Source organism: Nomascus leucogenys, chromosome 2 (genome assembly GCF_006542625.1).
Source record: "Nomascus leucogenys isolate Asia chromosome 2, Asia_NLE_v1, whole genome shotgun sequence".
Lineage (NCBI taxonomy): Eukaryota > Metazoa > Chordata > Mammalia > Primates > Hylobatidae > Nomascus > Nomascus leucogenys.
Genome location: NC_044382.1, coordinates 65352667 through 65372553, shown reverse-complemented (window position 1 = coordinate 65372553; position 19887 = coordinate 65352667).

The window sequence follows — 19887 nt, the reverse complement described above, 5'->3', positions numbered from 1 at the left end:
TCAAAAATAAATAAATAAATAAATAAAAATAAAAAATTAAGGCTTTAGACTTTAGCTTTAGTCCCAATAAATTGTAAGTCGAAAGAAGATATGTTTAGAGTTTATTAAAAAAAAAAGGGGGGAGCAATAGGATAAAGAAAAGAAGGGGAATTAACAGGAGATTATCTCAATATAGGTGTCATTTAATAAACTATAAACTTAAAATGAGGCCTGTTTTAATTTTATTTTCTAAGGTGTATTCAAATACTTCCCTTAGTTCCCAGACTCAAGGCCCGATGGCTCCCCTATCCTGGCTAGAATCAGCCTCTGAAGAACTCTGCGAAGTGGAGAAGGATGTCAGAGGAGGGAGTTAGAGCAGATGTCCCTCATTTTAACACCCAATTGGCTAAAACACACAGTGAACTAAGAAAAGACTTGCTTGCAAGTTAATATACAACTGTGGCATCTGGCCCATTAGTGGGCTCTGGAAGCCCTTTTTCATGCTGGCTGTATTCTAATAGGCTCCACTACCTGGTCTCCAAGTCCACGGGAGCATAACAGCAGCATTTTGAAGGGCAGGACGAGGCCTGCAGGTAGGGCCAATGAGAAATGCAGCTGACAGCAATTGAAGACACAGAACCTTCCAAGAAATGCCAATGAGAACTAAATAGAAAACAGAAAACAAAAAAACAAAACAACTAAAAACGAAAAGGCTGAGTCCTTTCATTAGAATAGAGTTATACAGTCCAATTCTTACTGATGACAATGAGTTATTACCAAAGTTAAATGAGACTTGATGTGCTTTCAAGATGAGAGGAGAAAGTATAATCCATTTTAGAAAGATTTCCATCACAAATAGTTAATGTTAATTCCTAAAACTGGGCTATCTTGAATAACCCATTCCCTGAGGGTTCCAGATTAGCATCATTTCACTGTAGTTAGACAGTTTTATGGTTAATGTACTGTGGTATAAATAAATATAGCTTAGCCTGTCTCCACTGAAAATATGTATTCCACAAAACAACAAGTAAAATAGGTCAATAACCAACCCATAGTAAATAATTCAAGCATGAAAGTACATAACATTAGAATGAACCAAGATAAACCAGTCCTCTTCAAAATTGACAATACATTTATTCAAAATGGACTTTTAAAATGAAAAACTAAATATCTAAAGATAAATGGTGAGAAAAGAGATATAAAATTATTAATTTACATGCACTACACTCCTATAAGAACAATCTGTAGGAAAATAAATCAGTTTATGCATCCATGTGATGACGAAGTCATATTCTATACCACTCTTATTCAGTTTTACAACATAAAGTTATAGTAGGTGTTCAATAAATTGTTGAATGGAAATATAATTTACAAGGCATTCAGATGTCAGATAAAAAAGAGATGGGCGATAACAGGTATATCATCAGTTTTTCATGGGGGTATTTAGAGATGTGAAATATAAGGAAAGTGAAAGAGAGGAATTTGAAAGTTTAAAGAAACTCAACCTGCTGAAGGCTATGATGCACACATTGATTTTGACTGCATCTGGGGGCAAAAGAGGCTGGGTGAATAATGTCTGGCGCTGGTTAGGTTTCAGAATAGGAGACTAATCTGAAGACATTCAAAGTGGCACCAGGAGATGAGAAGGATGAAGTCAGAGTCCCAGCCTCCTAGCTCCCCTGGCACTAGCTTCACTACTAGGGAGTCCCATTCAGCCAGGCTAACAAAAGATGTCCTGATTTGTGGCTTTGGGGAAACAAGGTAGCAGGTGACCTCCATGGAGCCCCTTGGGGGCAGAGGGAGGTGACAAAACGTTCCCTATATTGTTAGCAAGCTTCCTTCACCTCCTTGCCTGGTGCAGGTTATGTCAGAGTTTTAGTGATTCCATTGTTTTAGATTTTAATTTACATGGCTCTTTGGGCATTTTGCAGAGTATATCACCATAGAAGCGGGCATGTTTGTCTTTAATGTCTATGGGCATAATTTATGCATTACTATACTGTCCACCACTCTATTAACTCAAAGATATTGGTAACCTTTGCATTTTCCCCATAGGCTGTGAATTGTGGATAGCATAACCATACCAGGGACATGGGTATCCTCTCAGTCCCCGGCTTTACCCCAGTTTATTTTACTTATTTATTTATTTGGAAATGTAGTCTTGCTCTCCTGCCAGTTTGGGTAAGATGTGCCCACTGGGCAATGTGGCGATCTTGGCTCACTGCAACCTCTGCCTCCCAGGTTCAAGCAATTCTCCTGCCTCCGCCTCTGGGGTAGCTGGGATTTCAGGGGTGTGACACCACAGCGGGCTAATTTTTGTATTTTAGTAGAGGCGGTGTTCTCCATGTTGGCCAGACTGGTCTCAAACTCCTGACCTCAAGTGATCTGCCTGCCTTGGCCTCCCAAAATGCTGGGATTACAGATGTGAGCCACTGTGCCCAGCCTTATCCAAGTTTATGACCAGCTAAACTTTACTCTCCCAGTCCAAAATTCACACAGCCCACTGAAACATAGACAGGGCACTCTTGACATTACAAAATTGCTTTATGGTGAGGTTTTCAAAGAACTTCATGTGTCTATCTCATAAAGACCTGAGTAAAAAATTTACAAACACTTACATAATGCTTAGAATGTGCGCAGTGGCTCACTGCTATAATCCCATCACTTTGGGAGGCCAAGGCGGGCAGATTACCTGAGGTCAGGAGTTCGAGACCAGCCTGAACAACATGGTGAAACCCTGTCTCTACTAAAAATACAAAAAATTAGCTGGGCGTGGTGGCTGATGCCTGTGAGCCCAGCACTTCAGAGGCTGAAGCAGGAAAGTAGCTTAAACTCAGGGGGCGGAGGTTGCAGTAAGTCGAGAACTTGCCGCTGCAGTGTGTCTCAAAAAAAAAAAAAAAAGAATGTGGCCTGCATCTTCCACTCCATTAGTGAAGGACATTTCAGGCCTCTGCAATAAATTGGCAAGAGGGGGCAGATAACTCATTGTTTACGTCATTTCGGGGGAGAATAGATCTGGGAATTTAGAAACGCCAAAGGCAATCCTAGTGAGGTTTCTCAAAGGCTGTTTAGAGACAGAGCAGAAGAAGGGGGATTCTTCTCTCCCTTTAGAACAGGTGTCAGTCAACTAAATCCAGTCTGCAGCCTGTTTTGTAAATGTCATTGGAACGCTCTTGTACAAGTGTCATTGGAGCACAGTTACACCCTCTTGTCTATGGCTGCCTTCGCAATGCAATGACAAAGTAGCTGTGACAGAGATTGTCTGGGTCACAAAGCCAAAAATATTCACTATATAGCTCTTAATAGAAAAAGTTGGCCAATGCTTGCTTTAAAGTAGCTCTCAGGCTGGGCACGGTGGCTCACGCCTGTAATCCCAGCAATTTGGGAGGCTGAGGTGGGTGGATCACTTGAGATCAGGAGTTTGAGACCAGCCTAACCAACATGGTGAAACCCCATCTCTACTAAAATACAAAAACTAGCCAGGCATTGTGGCACGTGCCTGTAATCCCAGCTACTTGGGAGGGAGGCTGAGGCAGGAGAATCTCTTGAACTTGTGAGGTGGAGGTTACAGTGAGCTGAGATCACGCCACTGCACTCCAGCCTGGGCAACAAAGCAAGACTCCGTCTCAACAATCAATCATTCAATCAATAAAATTAAGTCTCTCTCCCTAAGAAGGACAGGAACCCCAGCAAAGCTGTCTCTATCCTAGAAAGCACCTCCCCCCAACCCAGCTTTAAATAGCTTCTTCCCTGTTCACCCCTCCCTACACTCACTCCAGCCTTGAGACATCCAGATGCTGAGGTCTGTGTTATTTGGAGATCACCTCTACCTAAAGGCCTAAAACACACCCCACGTGCCCGTTGTGAAACACCCAGTGAAGACTCAGAACCATCAAGTCATCAGAGGAGTGGTTCAATTTGAAAGTTCCATTTTCAGCTCCACATTCCCTTTTCAGTGACAGGGCAGAAAAAAGGGAATATTTTCTCTCCTTTAGAACAGGGCTTGGCAAACTAAATCCAGCCTGCAGCCTGTTTTTGTAAATGTAAATGGAGCACTTGTTTATGGCTACCTTTGCATTGCGATGACGAAGCAGTTGCCACATAGATGGCTCAACATTGATTGAACATCTGGCTCCTGCCCATGCATTTGACCTCAAGTGCAGGGAAGCCTCAAAGAGGAGGATGTGAAAGAGTGTGTGGCATTTCATCAGAAAAGGATGAGACCAGGGAAGACCCTCCAAACGGAAGAGGCAGCAGACCCACAGGTGTGTGGGTGGTCATGCATGTCATGGTCTACCCTAAGAAATGCAGCTGCTGGGAGAGAAGCGTGCATAGGCTGGAGAGGTGGGAAACAAGGCTGGAATAGTCTGCCAGTCAGGCAGCGAAAGACCTTGTGAATGGCACTGTTGAGAAGTGGAAGGCAGGAGGATGTTTCTGTTTACTTTTAATTTTTATTGTGATTTTACTTTAAGTTCCAGGATACAAGTGCAGAACTTGCAGGTTTGTTACATAGGTATACATATGCCATGGTGGTTTGCTGCACCTATCAACCCATCATCTAGGTTTTAAGCCCCACATGCATTAGCGATTTGTCCTAATGCTCTCCCTCCCCTTGCCCTCCACCCCCTCAACAGGCCCCAGTGTGTGATGTTCCCCTCCCTGTGACCATGCGTTCTCATCGTTCACCTCCCACTTATGAATGAGAACATGTGGTGTTTGGTTTTCTGTTCCTGTGTTAGTTTGCTGAGGATGATGGCTTCCAGATTCATCCATGTCCCTGCAAAGGACATGATCTCATTCCTTTTTATGGCTGCATAGTATTCCATGGTGTACATGTACCACATTTTCTTTATCTAGTCTATCATTGATGGGCATTTAGGTTGGTTCCATGTCTTTGCTATTGTAAATAGTGCTGCAGTAAACATATGTGTGCATGTGTCTTAATAGTAGAATGATTTATAATCCTTTGGGTATATATCCAGTAATGGGATTGCTGGGTCAATGGTATTTCTGGTTCTAGATCCTTGAGGAATCACCACACTGTCTTCCACAATGGTTGAGCTTGTTTACATTCCCACCAACCATGTAAAAGTGTTCCTATTTCTCCACAGCCTCGCCAGCATCTATTGTTTCTTGACTCTTTAATAATTGCCATTCTGACTGGCTTGAGAGGGTATCCCAGTGTGGTTTTGATTTGCATTTCTCTAATGGTCAATGATGTTGAGCTCTTTTTCATGTTTGTTGGCTGCATAAATGTCTTCTTTTGAGAATGTTTGTTCATATCCTTTGCCCAATTTTTGATGGGATTTGTTTTTTGTTTTTGTTTTTGTTTTTGTTTTGAGACAGAGTCTTGCTCTGTCACCCAGGCTAGAGTGCAGTGGTGCGATCTTGGCTCACTGCCCACCCCACCTCCCAGGTTCACACCATTCTCCTGCCTCAGCATCCCGAGTAGCTGGGACTACAGGTGCCCGCCACCACGCCTGGCTAATTTTTTGTATTTTTAGTAGAGATGGGGTTTCACCATGTTGGCCAGGATGGTCTCGATCTCCTGACATCATGATCTGCCCGTCTCGGCCTCCTAAGGTGTTGGGATTGCAGGCGTGAGCCACCGTGCCCGGCCTTGTTTGTTTTTTTTCTTGTAAATTTAAGTGCAGGAGGATGTTTCTAAAAGATTTAAACAGCAGGGCGTGGTGGCTCACGCCTGTAATCCCAGCACTTTGGGAGGTCAGGATGGGCAGAACACTTGAGGTCAGGAGTTTGAGACCAGCATGACCAACATGGTGAAACCTCGTCTGTATCAAAAATACAAAAATTAGCCAGGCATGGTGGCACACTCCTGTAATCCCAGCTACTTGGGAGGCTGAGGCAGGAGAATCGCTTGAATCCAGGAGGTGGCGGTTGCAGTGAACTGAGATCGTGCCACTGCACTCCAGCCTTGGGGACAGAGTGAGACTGTCTCAAAAAAATAAAATAAAATCCTTAAAAAGGATTTAAGCAAGGGCACAATTGTGATCAGATCTCACTTTAGGAAGATCACTCTAATAGCAGGGGTGAAGTAGGTGGGGTAAGGGAAATCTGTGCCCTCTCCTAGGCTGCTGGACCTTCCCCACCACACCTCCTCTGAAAACCACTTCCCTATGTACCTCAGAGAGTTCAACCTTTTCCCCCAGGATCTATGGGCATCTTCTAGACAACAGCAAAAGTGGTATCGTTCTCATCCCAAATCATCACTTTCTGGACTGCCTCCCAGTCCCATGCTTCTCCTTCTATCAGCTGTTATTGTTGTTTTGTTTCTAATTTCCAATCTGCTAGAAAGGTAATTTTATGAAATACAAAATCTTACACTTGGGTACCGTGGCAATGTCAAATTGCTATACAGGTCTCTAAATGCTTTCGCTCATTTTCTGCATTTGTCTTGTCACAGGCTGATCAAAAATGTTTGTGGAAGTCCAGCTTCCAGTTTGGCATTTAAAGCACTTGGAAGCTGCCCCTTCATCATAACAGGTGGAAAGCTGAGCAAACTGAAAACTCAACAACCTGACTTGGGTCTGTAAGAATGAGATCACACGGCAAACTGCTGCTTATGAAACTGGAGAGACAAACAGGTAGATACAGAAAACAACTTATCAGAGCACAGACCTCTGTGGGGACCAAAACCAGGTAGGAAAACCTGAATTGTAATTGACCAATTGCTAGAGACTGGTTGTGTACAAATCTGACAGTTAAAAACTCCTGAAGGACCCAGTCATGGGGAGGTAGGGGGCCATTTTGTGAGGTTTGCCTCTTAGAGTTCTACCAGGTTATTACAGTGAATATTAGAGAAAAATTCCCCCTCATGCTTCTAGCTGGGTGGGAGGGGGAAAGAAACCACTTGAAATACGATACAGCACTCTCTCCATTGTGTTTTTTGTTTTTTTTTTTTTGAGACGGAGTCTTGCTCTGTTGCCCAGGCTGGAGTGCAGTGGTATGATCTTGGCTCACTGAAACCTCTGCCTCCCGAGTTCAAGTGATTCTCCTACCTCAGCCTCATCATGCCAGAATAATTTTTGTATTTTTAGTAGAGACAGAGTTTTGCCATGTTGGCCAGGCTGGTCTCAAACTCCTCACCTCAAGTCATCCACCTGCCTCGGCCTCCCAAAGTGCTGGGATTACAGGTAGAAGCCACCATGCCAGGCTCCAACTGTTCTTTTTTTTTTTAATTTTTTTTTATTTTATTTTGAAGTGGAGTCTTGCTCTGTCGCCCAAGCTAGAGTGCATTGATGTGATCTTGGCTCACTGCAACCTCTACCTCCTGGTTTCTAGTGATTCTCCTGCTTCAGCCTCCCGAGTAGCTGAGATTACAGGCATCTGCCACCATGCCCAGCTAATTTTTGTATTTTTAGTAGAGACAGGGTTTCACCATCTTGGCCAGGCTGGTCTCGAACTCCTGACCTCACAATTCACCCGCCTCAGCGTCCCAAAGTGCTGGGATTACAGGTGTGAGCCACCGCGCCTGGCCCCCATCTGTTCTTAACAAGATCTGCTATTTGACCACAGCCTAACCTGATGGGGTTTTATCAGAGCCCAGGTGTCTTGGGGGAAGTGAAATACTCAATTTCAGCCCCCTCTATACTTCCATGTGGGAGAAGAGAAATACCCCACTCCAGCTCTCTCCAGCCATCCTGTCCCTCCTAAGCGGGGGAAACTGAGAAATAGATGTGAAGTTCATAGTCCAGAGGCATCGATTCACTAAAAGACGGAGACCTAATCACAGGGCTATAGAATGTTTCCCCTCTCCGCACACCTACTGTAAGATTACTAAACGCCTATTTACGGCAAGTCCTTTTGCCCAGTACATCATGCCCAGCTATCAGGAAAAAATTACAAGGCATACTGAAGGGCAAAAAACACAGTTTGAAGATACAGAGCTAGCATCAGAACCAGACTGAGGCATAGCAAGGATGTTGGAATTATTAGATTGGGAATTTAAAGCAACTATTTTTTTTAGGCTGAACTATGTCTCTAAGTGATGTTTATTACCCTGTCTTTCCCAAGATCAAACATATTGCTAATGGTTAGATTAATTTCAGAAAAGTAAATTGAGCAGTGCCTGAAATTGAACAAGTGATGCTACGGTTCAAGTCAAAGTCAAAGTCAGATTTTGTTAAAGTGAATTCAAGTATTACGTTGGGGCAAAAGTAATTGTGGTTTTTGCCATTCCTTTTTTAAAAAAATTACTATTTTTATTTTAAGTTCCAGTACATGTACAGGATGTGCAGGTTTGTTACTTAGGCAAATGTGTGCCATGGTGGTTTGCTGCACCTATCAACCCATCACCTAGGTATTAAGCCTAGCATGCATTAGCTATTTTTCCTAATGCTCTCCCTCCCCTCACCCTATGCACCAACAGGCCCCAGTGTGTGTTGTTCCCCTCCCTGTGTCCATGTAAAACAACTATAATTGTTATAGTTGAAATGTTTTTGTCCACTCTAAAACTCTTGTATTGAAAACTTAATCCTAGATGCAATGATATTGAGAGGTGGGCCTAATGGAAGGTTTCTAGGTCATGAGGGCCCTGCCCTTATGAATGGATTAATACCACTATCAAAAGAGTTTGCAAGAGTAGGGTCTCTCTTTTTCACTCTTCTGGTGTGTGAGGATACAACTTTCATTCTCACTTGTTCTTCTGCCTTCTGCCTTGGGAGGACACAGCAAGAAGGCACTAGACACCAGATACTAACAACCTGATCTTGGACTTCTCAACCTCCAGAGTTGTGAGAAATAAATTTCTGTTCTGTATAAATTATGTCATCTGTGGTATTCTGTTATAGCAGCACAAATTAACCAAGACAATGATAAAGATACTAATGACTATAAGGAATAAAGTAGAGGGCATGCGAGGACAGATGAGAAACATAAGCTGAGACATGGAAATTCAAAAGAAGAATTAAAAAAATACTAGAGATAAAAAACAATGGAAGAGAAATGAAGAATACTTTTGATGGGCTAATTAGTAGACTGAGGCAAGAATCTCTGAGCTTGGTGATATCTCAATAGAAACTACCAAGACTAAAAAGTAAAGAGAAAAGCAACTGAAAAAAAAAAAGAGAGAATAGAATATCCAAGACCTATGGGACAACTACAAAAGGTGTAATCAGATGTGATGAGAATACTCGAAGGAACATAAATAGCGAAAGGGCACATAAAAAATATTTGAAGCCATAATAACTGGGAATTTCCCCCCCAGTTAATGTCAGACACCAAACCACAGATCCAAGAGGCTCAGAGAACATCAAGCAGGACTGATGCAAAAAAACCAAAACCAAACAAACAAAAACTACTCCTAAGCACATCATATTAAAATTATAGAAAATCAAAGATAAAGAAACAATCTTGAAGGAAGACAGATGAAAAAACACCTTACCTATAGAGGAGTTCATTACATCTGAACAGAATTCTCCTCAGAAACCATGCAAACAAGAAGAGAGTAGTGTGAAATACTGAAAGTGTTAAGAGAGAAAAACAAAACAAAACCATCAACTTAGAATTCTATGCCCTGTAAAATTACCCTTCAAAAGTAAAGGAGAAATAAAGACTTTCTCAGACAAACAAAAATTGAGGGAAAGCATTGTAAATAGATCTGCCTTGCAAGAAATGTTTAAAAAGATTATTTAGAGAGAAGAAAACTTATGTAGGCCAGAAACTTGGATCTACATCAAGAAAAAAAGATCATCAGAGAAGGAATAAATTAAGAAACAATAAAAATTTTTATTTTTCTTATTTTTCATTGTCTAACAGATAATGTTTTATTCAAAACAATACTAGTGACAATAGCATTTGATTATATATACATATATATACTTATGGATAAGTAAAATGAATGACAACAATCTGATATTAGGGGTAGGAAGGAGGAATTAGAACTATTTTATTATGAAAAGGTAATCATTTTACCTATGAAGCAGTATCATATTATTTGAAAGAAGACCTGGATTGGCTGTAAATGCATATGGCAAACTCTAGAGCAACCACTGAAAAAAGTAAAAAAAAAAAAAAGAAATAGAACTCATACGTTAAGAAAGGAGATAAATATTGTTAAATGGTTAATTAAAACCATAAAAGGCAGAAAAAGAGAAGACAAAAATAGAAACAAAGAACAAGAATAACAAATATACAACAGGAACAACCATGATACATGTTAATCCAGCTATATAAATAATCATTTTAAATGTCAGTGGTCTAAATGTACCAATGAAAAGAGGTTGTATATGAGCCTGACAACAGAGTGTCAAAAACATATAAGGCAAAACCTGATAGAACTGCAAGGAGAAGTAGATGAATCCACTATTAGGGTTAGAGACCTTAACACTTCTTTATCAGAAATGGATAGATCCAGCAGGCAGGAAATAGTAAGGACAAAGTCAAACTCAACAACACCATCAATCAACTTGATATAATACATCTATAGACTATTTCATCCAATAACAGCAGAATACACATTCTTCACAAACTCACATGGAACATTCATCAAGATAGAACATATTCTGGGCCATAAAAAACACCTTAACAAATTTAAAGGAGTACAAATCATACAATATATGCTCTCAAAACACAATGGAATTAAACTAGAAATCATTAACAGAAAGATTAACTGCAAAATCCCAAAATAATTTGGAGATTAAATAATACATTTCTAGATAACACAGTGGTCAAATAAGAAATCTCAAGTGAAATTTCAAAATATTTAAAAAAAATAAAAATGAAACTGCAGTTTATTATAGGTTACAGAAAAACCAGTGCTTAAAGGAAAATTTATAGCATTGAATCCATATGTTAGAAAAGAAAAAAATCTAAAATCAATAATCTAAATTTCTAACTTAGGAAACCAGAAAAAGAAGAAAAAAATGAAATCCAAAGTAAGCAGAAGAAAAAAATAAAACAAAAAGTGGTACAAATTATAGCAAGGTAGCCTGCTATATACAAGGTTCATATGCAAAAGTCAATAGCTTTACCATATACCAGCAAGAAACAACTGTAATTTGAAATTGAAAACACAATACCATTTACATTAGCACCACTACAAATAAAATAATTTTAAATTTAATGAAATATGTACAAGGTCTATAGGAAGAAAACTAAACAATTGATAAAAGAAATCAGAGAACTACATAAATGAAGAGATATTCTATGTTCATGGATAGAAGGACTCAATGTGGTTAAGATGTCTGTTCTTCCCAACTTGATCTAGAAATTCAACACAATCTCAATCAAAATCCCATCAAATTATTTTGTGGATATCAACACACTGATTCTAAATTTTATCTGGATAGGCAAAAGACCCAGAATAGCCAACAGATATGATATGATATGAAATGATAAACAAGAATAAAGTTGAAGTTCTGACAATACCCACTTCAAGACTTGCTATAAAGGTATGGTAATAAAGATAGTGTGATATTGGTGACACAGAGTAGACAAATAGATTAATGGAATAAAATAGAAGCCAAAAAATAGACTCACATAAATATAGTCAACTGATCACAGACAAAGAAGCAAAGGCAATACAATGGAGGAAAGACAGTCTTTTCAACAAATGATGCTACAACAACTGGACATCTGAATTCAAAAAAAATGAATCTAGACACAGGCTTTAAACTCTTCACAAAAATTTACTCAAATAGATCACAAAACTAAATGTGAAACACAAAACAATAAAATTCCTAGAAGATAACATAGGAGAAAAATCTAGATGACCTTGGGTTTGGTGCTGACTTTTTACATACAACACCAAAGGCATGATCCATGAAAGAAAGAACCGATAAGCTAAACTTTATTAAAATTAGAAATTTCTGCTTTGTGAAAGCCACTGTTAAGAGAATAAAAAGACAAGCCACGGACTGAGAGAAAATATTTGGAAAAGATATATCTGATAAAGGACTGTTATACAAAATACACAAAGAACTCTTAAACTTAAAAATAAGAAAACAAGCAACCTGATTTAAAAAATGGGCCAAGTTGTGTATGGTGGCCCATGCTTGTAATCCCAGCAGTTTGGGAGGCTGAGGCAGGAGGATTACTTGAAGCCAGGTGTTTGAGACCAGTCTGGGAACATGGGGAAACCGCACCTCTACAAACAAATTTAAAAAATTTAACCAGGCATGGTGGTGTGTGCCTGTGGTTCCAGCTACTCTGGAGGCTGAGGAAACGGGTTGCTTGAGCCCGGGAGGTAGAGGCTGCAGTAAGCAGTGATTGTACCACTGCACTTTTAGCTTTGCTGACAGAGTGAGACCCTGTCTCAAAAAAAAAAAAAAAAAGAATAAAAGACGTGGCGGGGAGGCTAAATGCCTTAACAGACATCTCACCAAAGAAGACATATAGATGGAAAATCATCCCACAAATATATGCTCGACTGATCTTTGACAAGAGCGCCAAGTATACGCAATAGGGAAAAGGCAGTCTCTTCAACAAATGGTATTAGGAAAACTGGATATCCACATGCAATAGAATGAAAGTGGACCCTTATACCATAAACAAAAATTAATTGAAATTGATTAAAGACTTAAATATAAGACCTGAAAATGTAAAACTGCTAGAAGAAAACTTAGTAGAAAAGTATTAAGACATTGGTCTTGGCAATGACTTCATGGATATAACACCAAAAGCACAGGCAGCAAAAACAAAAATAGACAAGTGGGAGTCCATCAAACTAAGAAGCTTTTCCACAGCAAAGGAAACAATCAACAGAGTGAAAAAGCAACCTAAGGAATGGGAGGGAATATTTGCAAACCATATGTCAGATAAGAAGTTAATTTCAGAAATTAAAGATTTCTTAGTTAATTTCAGAAATTAAATTATCCAGGTGTGGCAGCACGCACCTGTGGTCCCAGCTACTCGGGAGGCTGAGGCAGAGGACCGTTTGAGTCTGGAAAGTAGAGGCTGCAGTAAGCAGTGATCACACCACTGCATTCCAGCTTTGGTGACAGAGTGAGACACTCTCTCAAAAAAAAAAGTCGGGGAGTGCTAAATGCCTTAAGAGACATCTCACCAAAGAAGATATAATATGGATGGAAAATCATCCCGCACATATACGGTCATTTTTTTTTTTTTTTTTTTTTTTTTTTTTTTTTTTGTGAAACGGAGTCTTCCTCTGTTGCCTAGGCTGGAGTGCAGTGGCATGAATTCGGCTCACTGCAACCTCTGCCTCCCAGGTTCAAGCGATTCTTCTGCCTCAGCCTCTTCAGTAACTGGGACCACAGCCGTGCCCCACCATGTCCAGCTAATTTTTTTGTATTTTTAGTAGAGATAGGGTTTCACCATTTTGGCCAGGCTGGTCTTGAACTCCTGACCTCAAGTGATCCTCCTACCTCAGCCTCCCAAATTGCTGGGATTACAGGCGTGAGCCACCACACCCAGCCTATATGGTAATATCTAATTTCAGAAATTAAATAAACTCCTGCAATTCAATAGCAAAAACACTAATAATCCAACTTAAAAATGGGCCTGGACTCAAATAGACATTTCTTCAAAGAAGACAAAAATGGCCAACATGTATATGAAAAATACTCAACATCACACTAATCATCAGAGAAGTGCAAGTCAAAACCATGAGATACTACTTCACACCTGTTTAGATAATGGCTACTATATAAAAAAAAAAAGCATGTTGGTAAGGATGTGGAGAAATGGGAAACTTTGTACTATTGATGAGAACACAAAATGATGTAGCCACTATGGAAAACAGTATAAAAATTCCTCAGAAAATTAAAAATAAAAATACTATATGATGCAGCAATCCAATCCAAAACCATTGAAATCAGAATCTCAAACAGATATTAGCACTCCAATGCTCATTGCAGCACTATTCACAGCAGTCAAGATGTGGCAACAACCTGATGTTCTTTGGCAGATGAATGGATTATTTAAATGGTGGCATATACATACAGTAGGATATTATTTAGCCTGAAAAAAGGAGGACATTCTGACACATGCTACAACATGGATGAACCTTGAGGACATTATGCTAAGTGAAATAAGCCAGTCATGGAAAGAGAAATACTACATGACTCCACTTATATGAGGTACCCAGAATAGTAAACTCATCAAATCAGAGAGCAGAATTGTGCTTGCCAGGGAATCGGGATAGGGGAATGGGAAGCTGCTCAACCATCACACACAAAGTCTCAATTATGCAAGATGTGGATCTAGAGATCTGATGTACAGCATTGTCTCTATAGGTAACAACAGAGTGTTAACTGTGTACATTGTACACTTAAACATTTATTTGTTAAGAGGTTAGATCTTATGTTAAGTATTTCTTATCAAAATTAATTTTTCAAAAAAGAAGAAATACAAATGGCAAATAGGCATATAATGCTCCCCATTGTATGTCCTTAGGGAAATGCAAATAAAAATGAGAGGCCACTACACACCTATTAAAATAGCCAAAAGCCAGAACACTGACAACATCAAATGCTGACAAGGATGTGGAGAAACAGTAACTCTCATTCATTGCTGGTGGAAATGCAAAATGGTCCAGTCACTATGAGAGTTTGGCAGCTTCTAACAAACCTAAGCATAATTTTAATGTTTGATCTAGCAATCACATTCTTCGGTATTTGCCCAAAGGAGGTGAAAATTTATGTCGACACAAGAACCTGCACACAGATGTTTACAATAGCTTCATTCATAATTGCCAGAACATGGAGGCAACCATGTTCTTTAGTAGGTGAATGGGTAAAAAAACTGTGGTATAACCAGATGATGGAATATTATTCAGTGCTAAAAAGAAATGAGTTATGAAGTCATGAAAAGATATGGAGGTAACAAATACATATTATTAAGTGAAAGAAGCCAGTGTTAAAAGGCTACATACTACGTGATTCCAATTATATGCAATTCTTGGAAAGGCAAAACTATGGATATACTGAAAAGATCAGTTGTTGCCAGGGGTTAGGGAGAGGGAGGGATGAACAGGCAGAACCCAGAAGATTTTTAGGGCAGTGAACTGACTCTGTATGATACTATAGTGGTAGAAACATGTCATTATACCTTTGTCCAAACCCATAGAATGTACAACATGAACAGTGAACCCTAATGTAAACTATGGACTTTGGGTGATAATGATGTGTTAATGTAGGTTCAGCAGTTGTAACAAACGCACCATTCTGGTGTGGGATGTCGATGGGAGAAGCTGTGCATGTGTGGGGGTAGCAGGTATGTGGGAAACTTTTCTACCTTCTGCTCAATTTTACTATGAACTGAAAACTGCTCTAAAAATTAAGCCTATTTTTTAAAAAATATATGTGGGCTGTCAGTCCATGGAGCACACTTGGAGTTGCACTGTGGACTGTGGCCTTTCTAGGTATGGAGATGTTGATTCCTCAACCCTGGGTCCCCAGCCCTTTGTTCAAGTATCTCTGATGGTGGAACAGACCTGGGTGTGAGCTTTGAGGGGGCTAGAGGGCAGAATTGACCCAACCTGATGCAGAGGAACACGGACTGATTGGGTAACTGGGGCAAGAGCAATGCCATGACCCAAAACGTGATGAGGAGGAGGGTATGGAGAGAGACAGCCTCAGGGCAGAGGAGCCAGAGGAGGGGCAATCAGGAGCTGTCCTGGTAGACAGCTGAGCTCCCCATACCCAGGCTTGGGCCAAGGAGAGCACTGAGGTGGGAGGTGGAGCTGCAGAGAGGAGCTACCTTTGAGGGATACACCAAACGAGGTGGCCAGCAAAAGCAGCACAGGCAGGGGCCAAGGAGAAACCCAGGAACAAGGGACACTGTTCCCTGCACAGACAGAGCAAGCAGGATGAGGACTGAAAACCATCAGAGTTGGCAACCAGGCCTTCAGCAAACTAAGAAAATCAGGCTGGGCGTGGTGGCTCACGCCAGTAATCTTAGCACCCTGGGAGGCCAAGGCAGGCAGATCACTTGAGGTCAGGAGTTCGAGACCAGCCTGACCAATGTGGCAAAACTCCATCTCTACTAAAAATATCAAAATTAGCAGGGCATGGTGGCGGGTGCCTGTAATCCCAGCCACACGGGAAGCTGAGGCAGGAGAATCTGACTCAGGAGAATCTCTTGAACCCGGGAGGCGGAAGTTAAAGTGAGCTGAGATCACGCCACTGCATTCCAGCCTGGGCGACAGAGTGAGACTCTGTCTCAAAAAAAAAAAAAAAAAAGAAAGAAAGAAAACCTGACGGCATGAGGATGAATGAGAAATGAGAGTGGGAAAGCCAATAGAAAGACACCTTTCTATCGACTTTTTTCTAAAAGCTCAGTTAAGGACACAAATGCTCCCGGTGGAGCACAGAGAGTAGGTCTAGAGGGGATATTTTAGAATGGAAGCAAGTAAGGAAAAGAAATTAAGTGAAGAGGGAGATTTTAAGATATAGAGTTAAGATACCAGAGGAAAACGGGAAAGAGAAAGCAAAGGATTAGCTAGATAGGAAAAAGGCTATCATTCCTTTAAAAATGAGGAACAGAGGTAAGACTGGGCACAGAAAAAATACAGAAATAGGCCAGGCACCATGGCTCACTCTGGGAGGCCAAGGCGGGTGGATCACATGAGGTCAGGAGTTCGAGACCAGCCTGACCAACATGGTGAAACCCCATCTCTACTAAAAATACGAAATTAGCCAGGCATGGTGGCGCATGCCTGTAATTCCAGCTACTTGGGAGGCTGAAGCAGGAGAAGTGCTTGAACCCGGGAGGCGGAGGTTGCAGTGAGCCTAGATCACGCCATTGCGCTCCAACCTGGGCAACAAGAGGGAAACTCTATCTCAAAAAATAAATAAATAAAAATAAAAAATTAGAATAAAAAATTACAGAAATAATGTATTGTGCTTTGCTGAAAAAATTATCCCATTTGGTTTTACAATTAAGCCTGCATTACTTCAGCTTCTCAGTGGTTTCAAGGTTTTCAAAACGAAAATGTCAAGGAAGTACCAGTTTCCAACTTCTTCTAAAACCTGTCTATTCAATCTCTACTTTTTTGGTCCTCATCTTTTTGAGCAAGTAAGTGATAACCCCTTATTTCTTAGCCACTCAGGAATAAACAGGAGCTACAGTCCATATCTGGTCCTGTTTCTGCTCTAAGGAACAATTCCACCAGCCCCAACACAACCGGCAAAAAGTCAAGACAGTGCTGAATCCTTCCTTCCTTTCTTTTCCCACCTCTGAATATGGCAGTGCCTCCTGGAGGTATACATGTTCACTCTTGCAGGATTTAAGAGTTGTAAGTCGTCCTCATGATGTATGTTACATTAAGCAGATGCAGACAGGAAGATCATATCAGGGTTTATAATCCACAGCGGGGTTATAAACTCTGTGAAGGAAGGACTATGGCTACTGTGGTCTCCACTTATGGCCAACGCTGTCCCAGTACCCAGTACCTAGCAGGTGCTGAATGAGTATAGTCATGTGCCACACAGCAACATTTTGGTCAATAATGAACTGCGTATGTGATCCCATAAGATTATAATACCGTATTTTTACTGTACCTTTTCTATATTTAGACATGTTTAGAGACACAAATACCATTGTGTTACAACTGCCTACCGTATTCAGTACAGTAACACACTGTACAGCTCTGTCGGCTAGGAGTGATAGGTTACACCATAAATTCAAGGTGTGTAGTAGGCTATGCCATCTAGGTGTGTGTAAGTGCACTCTATGATGTTCATGCAACAATGAAATCACCTAACAAAGCATTTCTCAGAATTATCCCCATCGTGAAGCAGTGCACGACTGTATTTGTAGAATGTCTGTTTGAAGTAATAAGACGCAGGTAACATTACATGAAAACTTGAAGATACTAATCATTTAAGCATATGTTGTAACCAAACTCATCAAATTTCTAAAAACAAAAATATTCTTAAATGCTTTTTGTCTCTGAAATGTTTCACTCCTCTCCATCTACAATTGCTATGCACAATAGAAATTGACTACACTTAATTCATTGAAATGCTTATGGGACAACTAGAGCTAGGAACATTCTCTTTCCTTCTTTCATTTACTCCCGAACCCCATCTTTTTCAAAACATTGCCCAAAATATTGAACAGTTTGTCTCACAGCTGGCTTTACACAGGACCATGATAGCTGTATTACACAAAAACAAAACAAAAAATAAAAATAATGAAAGGAGACACATTTCTTGAGAGCACTTCTCAAGAAATGTGCTCTTTAAGAGGAAAAAAGATGCAACAATATGAAAGAGTTTTAAACACTTAGGTATTTCAGTGGTGCCTCAAAACCAACTGCTGGGCCCACACTGAACATGGATCTTTTTCCCTCTAGACCTAATTCTCCTGGGTCCCAACTCAAAACATCCCCATCCCACCACAACCTAATTGTTTAAGCACTCTGGATGCCATTGACATGCTTTTCCTCTGCCGTCACATGGAAATCAGTCATCAAGTCCACTTATTTCTAGCATCTGAGCATCTTCCATCAGTTCACAGATCTCTCTCCTTCCTCTGGCCACTCTTAGCTCAGGCCAACAACCACTTGCAGAAACCTAACTGATCTCTCAATATCCAATCTTGCTGGCCTCTAATGCATTCCCCATGCTGCCACCAAAGTGATATATTTAAAATGCAGACCTGGTCAGGTAAATGCTTAAAACCTTAAGGGGCCCCCCTGTTTGCAAGACAAAATGCAAGTTTGTTGGCCAGGCATATAAAAGCCCTTCACAGCCTTGCCCCTGCCTGTGTCTGCTCTCTTCTCTCTCTCTCCCATCTCTGCATACATCCCTCATGATCCTCTACACCAGACTACTCCAAGGTTCTCCATTGTCACTGGTCTTTGTTCCCCTTGCCTGGAACCCTGTTCCTGCCAGGGATCAACCCCAATGCCCTCTCCTCTAGGAAGCCTTCCTTAACTTTGCCCACACTCCACCAGATTTAATTAGGGACTGGGCCCATGTACTCCCATGATCCCTGGAGCTCCCCCCTTATCATGCTGTGCTGAAATGATCTGTTTATGGCTTCATCTCTACAATAGGTGATAAGCTTCAAGTTCTGCTAGGGTAAAGACTGCATGCCATTTAACATTTTGTCTCCTGGCCAGAGCCAATGCCTACTTTGTTGAATTCAGGGAGTATTTGTATTCATATTTGATTCTCTGGATTTATCACAATGTTAAAACACAGCAGGTATGCATGAATAGCAATGAATAAACAGAACATTCTATTGGATAAAATCCAGTTCTGGGATGAACGCGCTGATGCTTTCTACTTGTACCCATATCTGGTGCCAAAATGTTTGCATGACATGTACAAATGAAAAGTAGACATTTATTTCTGACATTTATTTCTAATGTGAAGAAACTATTATTAAGAATGGGGTTGTGATACAAAATTGATATGGTGAATTTCCACAAGTTGGGACAAGCATCTTCAAGTTGGCAGCATTTGCTTTGGAGTCAAAAAATAAGTTTAATCATATCACTTACTAGCAAGTCATTTCACCTTGTTGGGACTCAGTTTCCTCATCTGAAAAACAAGTCTTCTCCAGCTTCAAAAGCCTGCAAGTGGAAGTGGCCTGCTATTTTTATGCACTGCACTTAAAAGTATTTTGAATAAATAGGCTCCTGAAAAAGAAAATAGTGCATAGATGTGTCTTGCAAATGACACTTTAGTATACTCATATATAAAGTTTAAAGATGGCACATATGTTAAAGTAACTTAGCAATAAGTTATTCTAAAACATGTTGTGGAGAAAAAATATATAAACAATTATAGACAAAATTATGAAGTGCCTGGTGTTTTAAAAGAATGTACAGTGAATACAGCAACCACTGCAGAGTCAGGAAGTCTAGTGGTAACCAACCTATGATTTGCAGTACTTGTAAAATTTTTTTTAAACTGGCTAAAATTGCACCATTTTCTTTTTCTTTTTAAACTACTACATAAACAGTAGTACAAGATG